General features: G+C 37.7%; 4 non-coding genes and 1 pseudogene across 4 annotated transcripts; all 5 read left to right on the top strand.

Moving 5' to 3' along the window:
* The first annotated feature begins 822 nt into the window (after positions 1-822).
* On the top strand, positions 823-895 carry TRNAR-CCG. Its single transcript has one exon. It is a non-coding gene; the product is annotated as a tRNA-Arg (tRNA).
* Positions 896-2,490: 1,595 nt separating this feature from the next.
* Positions 2,491-12,249, top strand: LOC105749528 (annotated as a pseudogene).
* TRNAN-GUU lies at positions 2,532-2,605 on the top strand. Its single transcript has one exon. It is a non-coding gene; the product is annotated as a tRNA-Asn (tRNA).
* TRNAA-AGC lies at positions 5,407-5,479 on the top strand. Its single transcript has one exon. It is a non-coding gene; the product is annotated as a tRNA-Ala (tRNA).
* TRNAF-GAA lies at positions 9,232-9,304 on the top strand. The gene has a single exon. It is a non-coding gene; the product is annotated as a tRNA-Phe (tRNA).
* Positions 12,250-15,491: the final 3,242 nt, after the last annotated feature.

The following is a 15,491-nucleotide window of genomic DNA, read 5'->3' as shown; positions in this document are numbered from 1 at the left end:
ATTCAGAATCTGTGCTATTTGCACATGGATCTAAGGACCAGAGTTTGGAGAACAGAGCTGGGGAGGTTTGAACATTGTTCTAGCAGAATGTCCTTGATTGAATCCCCACCCAAGGTAGCGCCAACCTTCCTCTGGAAGCTGACTTTTTGGTGGAGTCTGAAGTTGTTTTTTGGTTATGTGGAAGTCCCCTCTGCTCCTTGTTGTTCCAAGCAATATACCAAGCCAAATTCCCAGCAGAAATGGGACTATGTTTATGACTTAGGTAGGATGCTAAGAAAAGTATGAATGGACAACTGCCCTAAAGGAGAAAACACTAGCATCCTTTCACTCTAGCAATATATAATTATCATTATGAATCATTGGATGGAACATTGGCTCTGGAATGGCTTCAGCTCAGCACCTTGGTAACGTACTAACCCGTGACGCCTTTGCGCTGAGATGCGGCGGCGAGCCTGGCCCCAGGCAGTGGGGGCCGTTTCACTTTCCCACGGAGAAATACGGTTCGAGTCGGTCGGAGAGCCGGGTATTGGGGCTGAGGTTTCCTGCTGTTGAGCGTCCCGTGGTCTCGAGCTCCTCAATTTGGAGTGGGTGGTGGGCTGAGACCTGTGCTCTCCATTTCGCTCTTCGCTTGAGCCTTCCGCCTTTCAGCTTTCCAAAAAAGCTTAACAGAAGGAAGGAAATAACAGATTTTTTTTCCTTCCAGCTGGGGCTCGGATTCTACGGTCCACATACAGATAGAGGAAATTACTCACAGAATCAGGGATAGGAATGCTCCGCCCTTCCTCTTTTCTATAGGGAAAGCAGAAGCAAGCCTACGTAAGAGGCCGCGTGGCCTAATGGATAAGGCGTCTGATTCCGGATCAGAAGATTGAGGGTTCGAGTCCCTTCGTGGTCGTCTCTTTTTCTCTGCATTCCTTTTTCCTTAGTCAGCTTGTGGTCCTGACCTTTTTTGTTCCGTATTCCTTTGAAACTGATGAAAGTAGAGAATCCCAGAAAGTATTTTCGAGATGGCATGACTCTTGGGGTGCTCATCAGGGAAAAGATAGACCCGGAGGAGAAATTTCCAACAAGGGAAAAGGAACGAAACATAATGAGGCACCTTCACCCTTCCCTTTTGGGTTGGAAATCGAACTGCTGATTCCAGGAGCAATAACAGCTGGTGTTTGCCATTAACGTAAAGACCACAAGTGCAAAAGGCAACTGAAAGAGCTTTCATAGGAGCAGAAGTGAAAAAAAAAAACTACTTTCCCCTTTTTGTTCCCTCTCCCCCCAAGGCTAGACCCGATCCGACCCGACCTTCCCCCTATTTTTTTCTCGTGTATTCTTAAACCCGAGCTATGCTCCCCGCATGGTTGTCCCAGGCCTCAGCTATTTTATTTTCTTACGTCCTTGAGATGCCCAAAGAGACTCAAGTGAATTCCCGACCAAGGGGCTCTATTTAAAGAGGGGAGGGCCAAGATTCTTTACTTCTCCAAGTAAGAGAATCTCTACTGAAAGAGGAAAAATCTGGGGAAATGTCAGGTACCCACTGGAATCCAGGAGGACCTGGAATTGACCTCCAAACCATGCACTGATGTATGTCCTTTAGGACAGCGGTCCGTTCATTCTTTTCTTGGCATCCTACCTAGGTCTAGTTCAGAGAGCTCTTGGAATGAAAGAAAACCAAGCTCTTCTCCGGGCTTCAGTTTGCTCCTGTATAAAATGAAAGTTTGCTCCTCAGTGTTTATAAGACTATAAGATAAACCGACATTTAGGTCTTCCACAATCTCTTCTCGATTTTTCCAGCTTTATTACTTCTCATACCTTCTATATTCCAGTCATAGTGGGGCAACCAGCTGATTTCCAAATTCAGTCTCCCGCTTCCGTGCTTTAACTGCTCAGTCTATTTTTTCCCCACTTCCACCCCATCATCTCTAATCTGCTCTCTTCCTCTTCGCCTCTCGGAAAACGTTTTGCTTTAGGTTCACTGCAAGTGCCACATCCTTCGGAAAACCTTAAATGACCCTCCTGTTCATTTAACAGGAATTTAAATGTAATTAAATTCCATTGTTATTGCTCTGGATTGCAATTATCCTTGTATATTCAAGTATCTCCTCACGTTCCTCGCCCCTTCCTCCTCGAACCTCCCCAGACTACCTCTCCTCCTAACAGTGATTTCCTCGGCGTAAATGATATAAAGCAATGTACATTTGCAACTTATATGCAGCCTGTAGTTTTAGAGTTTGCTGGAGAATTTACCCAGAGTTGTAAAGCTACTATGTACCTGTGTGCAGGTAGGTCGGGTAGTGGTGGCCTTTTTCTTTAGAGAGGAAGAATTCCTATTCAGAAGCTTCTCGAACTGGCAAACGAGTCTTTATATTCTCCATTCTGCCTTTGCGTGGGGTCTTAAATTTATGTCACAGTTTATACGTAGATAAAATACCTTCGTAGACTTGCATTTCTGCGGAAATCCTATTCATTTACATATATATAGCCAGAGAACAACGCTTTATGTCAAATAAAGGAAATTCTTTAAAATGTCACAATCGGCAGTCTCTGTGGCGCAATCGGTTAGCGCGTTCGGCTGTTAACCGAAAGGTTGGTGGTTCGAGCCCACCCAGGGACGTGTTTTACCGTTAGTTTCTATTAAAAATTGATAAGCTAAATTAGAACTTCCTGAATTCAAACTTTGCAAAAAGGATTATGCACCGAACTTGACCAAGGGTGCTACCGAAACAACTACCTAGAAATTCAACTAGCTGCAAAGGCCTTAGTGGGGGGAGTAATTGTGAGTTTAAGAAATTGCATCAGTTCCCCTCGAGTCGCTTTCTCATTTCCAAAGGTAACTAGATTTAATTAAGCAAATTCATGGTAGTTGTGGTTGGCTTTTTGACTATTGTTTTGTCCTTCGTTCTCGAAAAGGACCATGACATCAGGAAATTTATGCCATAACTTGAGAGTGAATTGAATTTAAATTAGAGAGATTGTGCAAACTCACCAGCCTTTCTCCTCTAGAATCTTATGGAATTAAGGATGACTGAGAGAAAGCAAATGACAGTCCGAGGGAAGAGGAAAAACTTGTGATTCTCCTTCATAAAAAGCTGTTCCAGCAGAAACAATTTCTTTCCCAGAAGAGGTCTCCTAAGATTTCCTGCTTTGGTCTTAAGGGTTGCATTTCATTTAACTCCAAAGATCCCCCAGGACTAGTGTTGAAAAGTTTCCTGATTGTGTTACTAGTGAGAAAATTACCAGTAAGATTGCTGGGATTTGTCAAACACTAGATTGCTATAATTATTGACTATTTTATTCTATGAACCTAACCTACTCCACTGATCGACTACTCAATTTCTTAGCCAGAACCAAATGATTATGATAACTGCTGCATTATAAATTTTAGGTCTGGCACAGCTGGGTCACCTTCATTAGCATTTTTTTCATTAATTCCCTTGAAATTCTTGACCTTTTGTTCTTTTAGATGAACTTTGTTATTATTTCTTCTATGTCTATAAAATAATTTCCTTGGAGTTTGATTGGTATGGCACTAAATAAGTAGATTTATTTAGATAGTATTGTCATTTTTATTATATTTGCTGGGCCTACCCATGAGGACTTGGTACTTTTCCAACTGATTAGATCTGACTTTATGTGGAAAGTGTTTTGTAGTTGTATTCATATAATTCTTGTTCCCTTGGCAGATAAATTCTCAAATATTTTATACTATCTACAGTTATTTTGAATAGAATTTCTCTTTGTATCTCTTGCTGCTGCACTTTGTTGACAGTATATAAAATTTTGATGATTTATATGGATTTATCTTATATCCTGCAACTTTGCGAAAGTTGTGGATTGTTTCTAGTAGTTTTTTAGTCGATTCTGTAGGGTTCTCTAAGAATACCATCATATCATCTGCAAAGAGTGATAATTTGGTTTTCTCATTACTTTCTCTAATTCCTTTAATCTCTTTTTCTTCTCTTATTGCCAAACCAACTGGTCATTCTTAGCAAATCCCCCTAACAGAGAATTCAGGCCCAAATATCAAAAGTAAAGGTGAAGGCAAAGCTTGGAACAAGTACTGTACAGTCCGCTCTTTGTGGATGCAAAAGTAATCTCCAAGTGATTTCGTCAAAAGGAGAGGAAAATTTCCAGTACCTTTCATAAAACAGATAACTAGCTAACCACTTGTAGAAGTTGGAGTCTTAGCACGAGCAATCAAATTTCTCCATTACTCCACCAACTACAAATTATCACTTCTTTAAGGAGAACATTGAGGCAGGATTATGGGGATCTGATTTTATTTCATTGTTTAATTTACTGACTCCATGATCGCTGGTATTGGAAGTCCTACTCAGACAGGTTCTGCACTGTCAGTTGTATCTTTATTATCTTTAAATAATCTTTATTATCTGCCTCTCATCTCACCTATCCCGGCACCTGTGAGTTAATTGATAGCACATACTATCTTCTTCAGTCTAATTTCTGGAGACTGTATTGTGACAGTGTTCAGTGGCTTGGCTGGTCTCATCTTTTCCAGTTCTAAACAAGAAATCCATTTTCCCCCCATTCATTCACTGCCTCCCTCTACTTCCTAAACCTTTTTGGACAAAACAGTGGGGGGCAGCAGTGCTCAGTCCACCGGGTTTTGTTTCTTGGATCTGGGGACCATTTCTCGACTTTGATCGACAGAATGATCATATAATGGAAGGGGTGAGTGTTCAATTTACGAAGGCCCTGGATTGTACCTTGGGTTGGTGGAGAAAAGGGAGAAAGAAGGGGAAAGGTCTTTTATTGTTATGGGCCAGACACTGAACTAAACATGTCATCTCATTGGATCGGGGACATAGGAAGCTTTCCTTCACCTACCCATCCTTGTCGGTGGCCACAGATAGTCCTCATTTTTAGCCTTAGCGTTCATAGTTATTTGTTAATTTGTTCTTGCAATAATCACATCTTCCACCAAGCCCATCCTCTTCCCACTCCCAGCTGTTCAGGCAGGTTCTTCAGTCACTTTATCAGCCCGTATAATTTTCTCAGCAAAAACGCATCCTGCCTCTTCCACGCACACATATCCCTCAAGAGTAGAGTATGAAGCCTGGCGCTGTAAAGAACCTGATCTTCGGGAGGGCAAAACCAGGGGAACGGATTCTCGGCGGGGGAGTCTGGCTGCACCACTCCCTAGAGAAATCGTTTCCGAGGCTTCCCCTTGCTGCCCCAATTTGCCTGTTGCCTTCTTGTCGCTGGAGCTCTTCCGATATTCCGAAATCTGTTCTCCGACTTTATCACTGCTAATTTACTTTTTTTTTTTTTTTTTTTTTAGTTTTCCCCTTTTATTTAGTGTTTTCTTTCTTGAAAACTAGAATCGAACAAAATCGAGTGCATTATTGCCTACCAACACCTTCGAATGAGCCAGTATAAAAGTAAAAACAATGTGGGGGATTAGCTCAAATGGTAGAGCGCTCGCTTAGCATGCGAGAGGTAGCGGGATCGATGCCCGCATCCTCCAGTTACCTTTTGCCAAGTGTGATAGCTGGCAAATTCCCCAGCCACAAGGGTCACTTGGAAAGAGAATGGACAGGAGGTGGAAAGCATCTTAAAGGGTCTGGAATATGGAATAGACACCTATGGCCCTCTTCCAAATCCGGAGGACAGTAAACAAGAATAACGATTACATAGTGCTTTTAAAGTTTCATAATTTTATTTTGAGCCCTTCATCCAGAATATATCTTATTAAGGAGAAAACGTGATATTTTGGTAGTTTGACTCCAGAAGTCCAAGACATCAAGAGATACTGTATTCATCCTAGAGGTCTATCGATATTTTGAGGGAGCCAGAAAACCTGGGAGATTGAAAGCAGAAGAATAGGACCTACAGGGTCCTCGGAGATCCCTTTGCTCCTCCTAGAATCCGTTTGTTTATTGGGTAATGTAAAGAGCTGAGAGAAACATCGATGGGCACGGGCACAAATGCAGGTCCACCGACATAAGGCACTGAGCGGAGGGAGGAATACCAATTCAAGGTGAACTGAACACTGTTCTCATAACTGAAACTTTCTCTAATCTTGCTAGCTGGATTTGACATCTTTCCTGAAAAGTCGCCGTTCTCTTACTCATTTTTAATGTGAAGAAATGGGAATCTCCACCTAAGAATAAGACGCTAAGGGAGCCTTCATTTAGCACGCTCCTACATTTTCCCTCTGGTTGAGTCATTACTATCTAACTGTCCCTAGGAGAAGGACCCCTACGGGAAGAAAATGGCGGGCTATTACTCAGTCTTGTATGTGTGTTTGTTTGTGTGTGTGTGTGTGTGTGTGTGTGTGTGTGTGTGTGTGTGTGTAAAATCTATCATTAAAGAAAACACTCCTCTGTCTAGGGCACTATCATTCCTTCCCTCCCCCTAGCAGTCAAATGCTTGCTTGACAAAATGCCTGAATGAGGATGGATTAGATATACTGAGAATGGGAAGATAATTTTATAGTAACGTGGATTGTTGAAATAGAAGTTGAAGGTACAGAGAGCCAGATATTTTGGTAGTTCAATTGGCAGATCCCCAAGACTCTAGATGAGAGGCATGAATTTCAGCCTTAAGTTGACCCTTTCTTTTCCCTACTGATGCAATAATAGTCACCAAATGACCTTTTTCTTATTACTGACTTTTCTCTCTTACCCTCTCTCCTTCCTTCCCTTCCTTTTTCCCTCCCTTTCTTTCTTCTCCTTTCCTTCTTTCCTTCTATGTCATTTCTTTTTTCCATCTTTCTTTCCTTGCCTTCCTTCCTGACTTTTTTGGGAAAATTATATATATTATACACACATATAATATATGTAAAATTGTATTATATGTATACAAGCATTTCAAACTACAATTAAAAACAGTTTTTAAAACTTTTTTTAAGAGTTCTAAATTCTACCCCAACCCCCAGAAGGCAAGTGATTTGACATCTTTCTTAATATAATTGAACATTTCTTGGGAATAGGATACACCTTTTGTTAAATACAATATGCACTATTACATGATAAGTGAATAAGGGTGGGTGTGTGCGAAACTGTTATCTGAGGTCTGAAGGTGAAAAGGCATACCATCAGGAGCAATTAAAGAAAGTTCATGAAGGATATGAATTTGAGTTGAGATGTAAGAGATAAATACACTTAATTGTAGAACAGTAAAAAACGAAATTCCCAGCACAACAAATAAAGTGAGTAAAGTCAAATCCCCAGATAGCTGTATTTTCTTCTTTCTAAGTCCTTTCTTGCCCAGCACACACAGAAAGCCTTCCCTATAGTAGTTCTTTTGTCATTGTCTTACTATATAAACTGAGACTTATTGAAGACCTTAGCTTAAAAGAGCCAAGCTTTCCCATTGCATCCAGGACCATATCCAGACATCCTGTTATATATCTTGCCACTGGACCCAGAAGTCTCTGGAGGGGAAAGTGAGGCAGTGACCTTGCACAGCCCTCCCTCACTTAAATCCAATTCACTTGAATGTCATGACGTCTGTTTAGACTTTAGCTTTCAAACTCCTTTCCAGAACTATCTCTTTAAGAAAAGGGCTGAATTGAAATGTACCTTCTTAGGAGTAAAATTCCTCTTCTTAGGATCAAAGTTCCCTTTATTGAATAGTTTTTCTTTACTCATGCCTGTAATTTCATGGATTAAAGAAGTTCCCATGAATGAAAATTCCTTTACCAGTTCATGCTGGTACCTATTCTACATCTTATCTTGGAGAGTTGCTTGGGCTGACTGAGGTTAAATGACTTTCCAGTATTTGTCAATTGTGGGACTTGAGATCTAATCTTTCTCATTCAGAGACCAGCTCCCTATCTGAGTTGCTCCAATTCTTATCTTTTTGTGTCTGGCTATTTCCCCTTGAAAGGATTATATCTTATCACTGGAGCCAGATGGCTCCTAGAGAGAAAGTGAGGCAGGTGACTTTGCACAGCCCTCCCTCACTGGCTTGTCACAGAATCAACTCCCTGATGTTATTGTTCTCTTTGAGAATGAACCATAAATACTAACAATTTTCTCCTGACCTCATTGAAGTTCCCCTCACCCCTTCACTAGAAGTCACTTAGTATCAAAGTAGAAATTGAAAAAGTTTTCTTAGCCTTGTTTAAGCAACAAGTGAATTATCACGTTTTAAATCCTTTTCTCAGAGTTGGTTCCTGCCCATCACCCATTCCTCCAAACCACTGCAACCATTTGGTGACTTTAACAGGACTCTTTTTCTGGTATCCTCTCCCTAAGTGAATGGCTCACTTTCCCCCCTTATTTGTGTCCTTAATGTTTCTTCCATGCTACTTCTAAAATGTAGATCATTGTTGATAATATGGTGGAGGTTGCTTACAAATAGAATGTAAACTCATTTGCAAAATACAGTGGTGGATGCCTTTGAGCACTATCACTTCACAAAACACTGAAAAGCAATTTTTTGAAAGATGTTGGCAAATGATCCCAACAAATTTTATCTTCAGAGAGCATACATTAACAAAACTGGAAGAAGGACATCAATGAGAGCTGAAATATAAGTTTTCTATCATTCAACTATGTCCAAAGGGCTATAAAACGGTGTAAACCCTTTGCTCTAGCAGTGTCTCTGCTGGGTCTATATTCCTAAGAGATCATAATAAAGAGGAAAGAATCCACATATGCAAAAGTGTTTCTAGCAGCTCTTTTTGGTGTCAAGGAATTGGAAACTGAGTGGATGCCCATCAGTTGGAGAATGGCTGAATAAGTTATGGTATATGAATGTAACGAAACACTATTGTTCTGTAAGAAATGATCAGTAAACTGAACCAGTTACGCCCAGAGAAAGAACTCTGGGAGATGACTAAAAACCATTACATTGAATTCCCAATCCCTATATTTATGCCCACCTGCATTTTTGATTTCCTTCACAAGCTAATTGTACAATATTTCAAAGTCTGATTCTTTTTGTACAGCAAAATAACGTTTTGGTCATGTATACTTATTGTGTATCTAATATATTTTAATGTATTTAACATCTACTGGTCATCCTGCCATCTAGGGGAGGGGGTGGGGGGGTAAGAGGTGAAAAATTGGAACAAGAGGTTTGGCAATTGTTAATGCTGTAAAGTTACCCATGCATATAACCTGTAAATAAAAGGCTATTAAATTAAAAAAAAAAAAAAAGAAATGATCAGTAAGATGGCTTTGAGGAATTTTCTATCCATGAAATGCCATGGTCTAAGAATAATTGAAAAGAAAGTCTTTTAAGTGTTTTATTTATCAACATAACATGGCCGAAATAGCTCAGTTGGGAGAGCGTTAGACTGAAGATCTAAAGGTCCCTGGTTCGATCCCGGGTTTCGGCAAGGAGTTAATAAGCAATGTTCTTTGAATGTTTGCAGAACTATCCCTTTATAGTCCCAATTCACGTCGAGGTGCCAAAACTTTCTCCTTCCACACCCCAACAACTCAACTGGAAGTGATGTGTTTTCTTTCTTTTTTTTCTTTTTTAGCCTGTATATTTATTTATTTTAATTTTTAATAGCTTTTTATTTACAAGTTATATGCATAGGTAATCTTACAGCATTGACAATTGCCAAACCTTTTGTTCCAATTTTTCCCTTCCTTCCCCTCACACCCTCCCCTAGATGGCAGGATGACCAATACATGTTAAATATATTAAAGTATAAATTAAATACAAAATAAGTATACATGTCCAAACCGTTATTTTGCTGTACAAAAAAAAAAAAAAAAAAAAGAATCGGACTTTGAAATATTGTACAATTAGCCTGTGAAGGCAATTAAAAAATGCAGGTGGGCATAAATATAGGGATTGGGAATTCTATGTGATGGTTCTCGGATGATCTCCGAGTTCTTTCCCTGGGTGTAACTGGTTCAATTCATTACTGCTCCATTGGAACTGATTTGGTTCATCTCATTGCTGAAGGTGGCCAGGTCCATCAGAATTGATCATTATATAGTATTGTTGTTGAAGTATATAATGATCTCTTGGTCCTGCTCATTTCATTCAGCATCAGCATCACTTCATGTAAGTCTCTCCAGGCCTTTCTGAAATCATCCTGCTGGTCATTTCTTACCGAACAATAATATTCCATAATATTCATATGCCACAATTTATTCAGCCATTCTCCAATTGATGGGCATCCACTCAGTTTCCAGTTTGAACCAAATTTCATAAAACTTGTAATATAGTTTCTGTAGCTCTCCCACTATTCTAGAGTAGGGACTGAAAGTGAACTTGCCAGGGACTTTTTGTAGAAAAGGACAAAATGAAATACCAGTTAAATAGTGTGCCTTTCATTGCGCTGGAAAATCCCACTGTGTCATCTTTAAGGTGGAGTTTCCAGTTTCTCACCATAAATAGAAGAAATCAATCCTTTTGGGGCTCTCAGAATTCAGTGTCTCCATCTGAGACTGTCAGAAGACTGAACAGAAAGAAGCCTTTAATGATTAACAATAGAACAAGACCAACTTCCTATTCTAAAAGATAATAGAGTACTCCTTTGTATTTTGGAGATAAGCATTGGTGAATTTAGGCATATACTCCCTTGTTCTCTTTCTACAGAGAACAAAATAGAACGCATGTGTCCCTGATCACAAAAATTTCAATCTTTTCTCTTTAAAGGTGAGGGCAAGATTATATAAAGAGGGATATTATGAGCCACTCCTATGAACCAAGACTCATTTTTTCTCACTCCTATATTTCAAAAATAGTATTAAATTAGTTCTGGATTTACATTCAATCCTTGTTGTACTCAGTAATAATTATGCTCCTCAGAAAAATGAAGACTGTAAAATAAATTACTGGAAAAAATATTACAAGTCTTCTTTATTGTGAAAAAATCAGTTGTTTTGGAGGGAACTAAAAACTTTCTGACACTAAGAAGAGAGACATTCCAGGGCTGAAAACTAGGAATCAGGTGATCTCCAACTCTGATGAAAAGGAGAAAAAGAGGTGGATTTGAAATCTTTTCATGTTACCGAAGCACCAAGATTTGGAGCAGATGAAGGAAGAGATCAAGAAAGACAATTAAATAGGGCTATGAAATTTGAGGGGGTGAAAAGAATAAGAAATCTGGGATCGTTTTAGGAGTGAAAGGAAAAAAAAAGTGAAATCAAAATGAAAATAATGAAAGCCAAAAAAAAAAAAACCCCATAAAATTATTCAGAAAATTTAAATTCTATAAAGAAGGAGGAATAAATTTCTCATACACAAAAATCTTAACAAGGGATGAAAGCCTTATTTGTTAATAAAGCTATGTATGAATGTATAGTTGAACATATAGTCTATAAGAAGCAATATTAATTTATTTACAATTCTCCAAATGAGGAAAGATAGTATTCACATTATAAACTTCTAAAAAGACAAATTATATGTTAATATTAATAATTACAAAAGGTCACAGAACTACAGAGATCAGAATTTATGGAAAACATTGAAAAAGTTAATGTTTTATTAGTTTTTAAACTGTAACCCTTTATATTCATATACCACAATTTGATCCTTAGAGATTTGGCACCTTCCTTATTTCCTTCTTTTCGTTATTCATAGCCATTCAGTTTGGTTATGAATATTTTAGCATAAATAGGAACTTTCTGTCTTTGATCTCCATGGAAATATACACCCAAAATAAGAATGCTACAACAAAGAGTATGAAGCAGTTAGTGACTTTTCCTCCTTTAATTAAAAATTATTTTTCAGAATTGTGGGAGTAACACACAGCTCTTTCAATAACATTTTAGTGCTTTTAAAAAATAAATTTTACCCTTTCTGGTGTTGGCAGTCCAAGTGGAGTACCAGAGATTGCACCTGGAAAGAGGAAGGAAAAGAAGGAAGAGCAGGTCATCAGTCCCGGACTTAGTTGCAGAGAGAGAGAATGTGTTTCATGTCTGCCATATCTTTGCTTCCTTCAACTACACCATTGTCCATGTAACTGATCTCTGTGGCAAAGAAACCATATTTCGAGTGACTGATGGGATGAAGGTCAAGGTGACAGAGATGAGTCTTCTCCCTATAATGCTATGTTGGCTGCTCAGGATGTTGCCCAGAGATGTAAAGAATTAGTCATCGCTGCCTTTCACATCAGACTTCGGGCCACAGGGGGGAAATAGGACTAAAGCACCTGGCCCTAGCACAGTCAGTCCTAAGAGAGCGTTCTGGAATGAAGATCGGGCAGATTGAGAATGTCACTCCAATCTCCCTTGACAGTACTCTTGTAGGAAGGGTGGTCATCGTGGTTGCCATCTGTGAATATCATTTGATGGATTATTTTTGTCAATAAAAGTGGTACGATAGTCTGTTTGCCTCTGGTGTTCTCAAACAGCATTCTCTTCTGATGCTGTCTGCTTCGAAGGGTATACTTTTTTTTTTTTCTCACAAGGATTCTGTTTGTGTCTTAGGGTCCATGTCCAGGGCATTTATTAGGGAAAGACACTTAGCAGTGGTATTATTAATATTATAAGATAAAAAAAATAACTGACCAGTCAGGATTGCTTGACTAAAATCAGTGCTTTGGTACTATTTTTTGCCTGTTAATTCCTAAATTATTATATTCTGCACTAACTATTGTAATGTGAAAGTTGATCTTCACATTGCCCTGTGTTTTGGGGCTTTTTTATACTAGATTGTGAGTATTTTATACCCTAACAAACCAGCTTAGACTCCAGTAAAAATTTATTGTGACCAAAGGTAACCTGTTTCCTCTTGGTCTTAATTGGCCCCTTTCTAAATGGTTATTGGATTAAATGACCCACAAGGTCTCAAAAATAATATTAAGGTTTGTTATAAGGGATAAAATAGGAATCGTACTTAATCTTTGAAACATTAGAGAAAGATCTATTCTAAGGTTCCTTTCCGTTTTAAAATGCAAATCTCATATCCCTTATTTAGTCCTTTTATTGTTTTGGAAACAAATGTCCGAAGGAAAGGAGTTACTCTTCAGAGTACCATAGTAAGTAAGGCTTATTCTTTCAGCATTTCTACAATCACATATTCTTAATTTTGCCCCTTAACTCTAGAAGTAAAGGTGAAGGGTATGGTGGAGATTAAAGAGCAGGGATTACTTTAATCTTAGTCAATCACAGAAAGGAAGTCCTTTTTGTTCTGACAGTCCCAGATGCTAATGGTAGCATACGAATGGGGTTTACACTGCTAACATCATAGAATTCAAGCAACAAAAGTTGGCATTTATGTACTGTTGCTGAGTGTTATCAAAATGGAGCAGACCCAGGCCCTACTTTCAGGAAATTCAGGACCAGTTTTAGAAGGAAGCTTCACAGTCAGAGGTGGAACAAAAGAAAATCAAGGCAGTCTCTGGGATGTCATTTTGAGGGAAAAGGAAAAGGTGGATCCACAGAAAATATTAAAATGTTTCATGAAGTGTCATAGTTCATGAGCCACAATAAAATTTAGACTGTAAATTCCAAATAAATAAATAAATTTTATTGATATGCTGTGTGTTGACACCATATTTCCCAGTATATTATTCGTTCTTCCCATCACAGGTGGAATAAAAAAGGGGGAAAAAACCCAATGTTAGCATATCAATCTGTCCTTCCACTGAACTGTGAAATTATCTGTGTAGTTTATACTTTTTAATTGCCTTATGCTTTGCTATTACATCTTACCAATTAATGGAATTTTGCTGGTTAAGGAAATTCCTTTATTCTTTTTGCCTTCCTATTATGGCAATTGCTTTATTTTAATTAAACTTCCATTTCTTATAGCAAATGGAGATGGTCCATATCTATATCAGATCGTAATCCCTTTCCATTTTGAGGGTCAATAACTTGTTTAAGTAGATCAGACTAGTGTTGTTTTAACAGTATGGCATATTTTATTCTCATATTTATTCTTCCTTCTACTTGGGTAATGATTTTATAAGTTTGTTCTAACAAGTCAGTACTTAGTATGCTGGATTTCAAAATGAAAGGTTATTTTGTTATATCCTTTATTTGGGGAATATTTTTTTTTTGTGTGTGTGTGTGGGGGGGGTATTCTGTAATCACAATGTCCAATCTCAAAATAATGTTCTTTGTGATGAAAGTATTCATGAGATTGTAGAAGCAAAATGGGTCTCAAATTTATAGAAGAATTAAGTAATTCATAAGGCTTAACAATAAACTTACTAGACCCATAAATTTAAACACTAGTAGTTCATGAACAAAGCAAAATAACTAATGTGCTAATATTAGCACACTGTAAGAAATACAAGATATACTTTTGTATACATGGTAAGGGAGAATTTAATTTATTCTCAATTGTTTGAATGCTTGTGATTTAGATTCTTTTCAAGTATCTAAAACTAAATGAACTAAGCATTTATTGTTTATGTACCACAAAATTTATCTTTTATAAAAATGCTATTCCTAAATTTTTAACTTTAATGTAAAATATACAGTTTGAAATAAATTCTAGAAATTTTTCAGTAGATTTTTCAAATGAATATATAAGAACCAGATTTATTATGTCAAACTGGGATGCTTGATTGGTAAAAAGTAAATCTCTGTGGAACAACAGTCCTCCAAATGTTAGTTTAAATATTTACCAATGAGATGTTGTTTCTATTAGATCTGATCAATAAATACAGTGCTTAATAACTCACTAAGTTTTTTCTTTTAGATAGGAGAAAGCCATCATAAGTATGTTTGACAACTTTCACATTTTCCACTATAATTTTGCAGTCCTTTTCTAGACTACCTTTTCATAGACACCACCAAATATATTAGAAATTAAGGTTCAGAAAGAAAGAATGAAAGAGACCAAAGACCATAGATTACTATTTTTAAAAATTAACAAGCATTTTGTAAATTAAAACAACTCTGAGGTACCACCCCACACCCATCAAATTGACTAAGATGAAAAAAAAAGGAAAATGACAAATGGTGGGGAAATGGAAAAATTAGAACACTAAAGCACTACTGGTAGAGTCTTTAATGAATCCAATCATTCTGGTCAACAATTTGGAACTATGCACAAAGGGTTATAAAATTGTGAATACCTTTTGACCCAGCAATATCATTACTAAGAATACATTCCAAAGAGATTTTTAAAAGAAGGAAAAGAATCTATATGTACAAAAATATTAATAACAGCTCTTTTTTGTGGTGAAAAAGAATTGGAATTGAGAGGATGTCCATCAATTAGGGAATGGCTGAGCAAAGTTATGGAATATGATTGTGATAGAATACTATTGTTCTATAAGAAATGACAAGAGGGATGGTTTCATAAAAACCTAGGAAGCCTTAAATGAACTGATGCAAAGTGAAAAGAGCTGAGCTGGAAGAACACAGTATACAGTAACCACAATATTGTAGGATGATCAACTGTGAAAGACTGAGCTACTCTGATGAAGACAATGATTCAAAACAATTCCAAAGAACTCATGATGAAAAAAGTTATCCATCTTTAGAGAAAGAATTAAAATAGTTAGAATGCATATTGAAGTGTTTTTTAAATATTATTTTTCTGGTTTTTTTGGGGGTGGAGGGTTTGTGTTTTCTTCTATAGCATGACTAATCTAGAAATGTGTT

This window comes from Sarcophilus harrisii, chromosome 1 (assembly GCF_902635505.1).
Source record: "Sarcophilus harrisii chromosome 1, mSarHar1.11, whole genome shotgun sequence".
NCBI lineage: Eukaryota > Metazoa > Chordata > Mammalia > Dasyuromorphia > Dasyuridae > Sarcophilus > Sarcophilus harrisii.
This window is presented reverse-complemented; position numbering and strand designations above follow the sequence as displayed.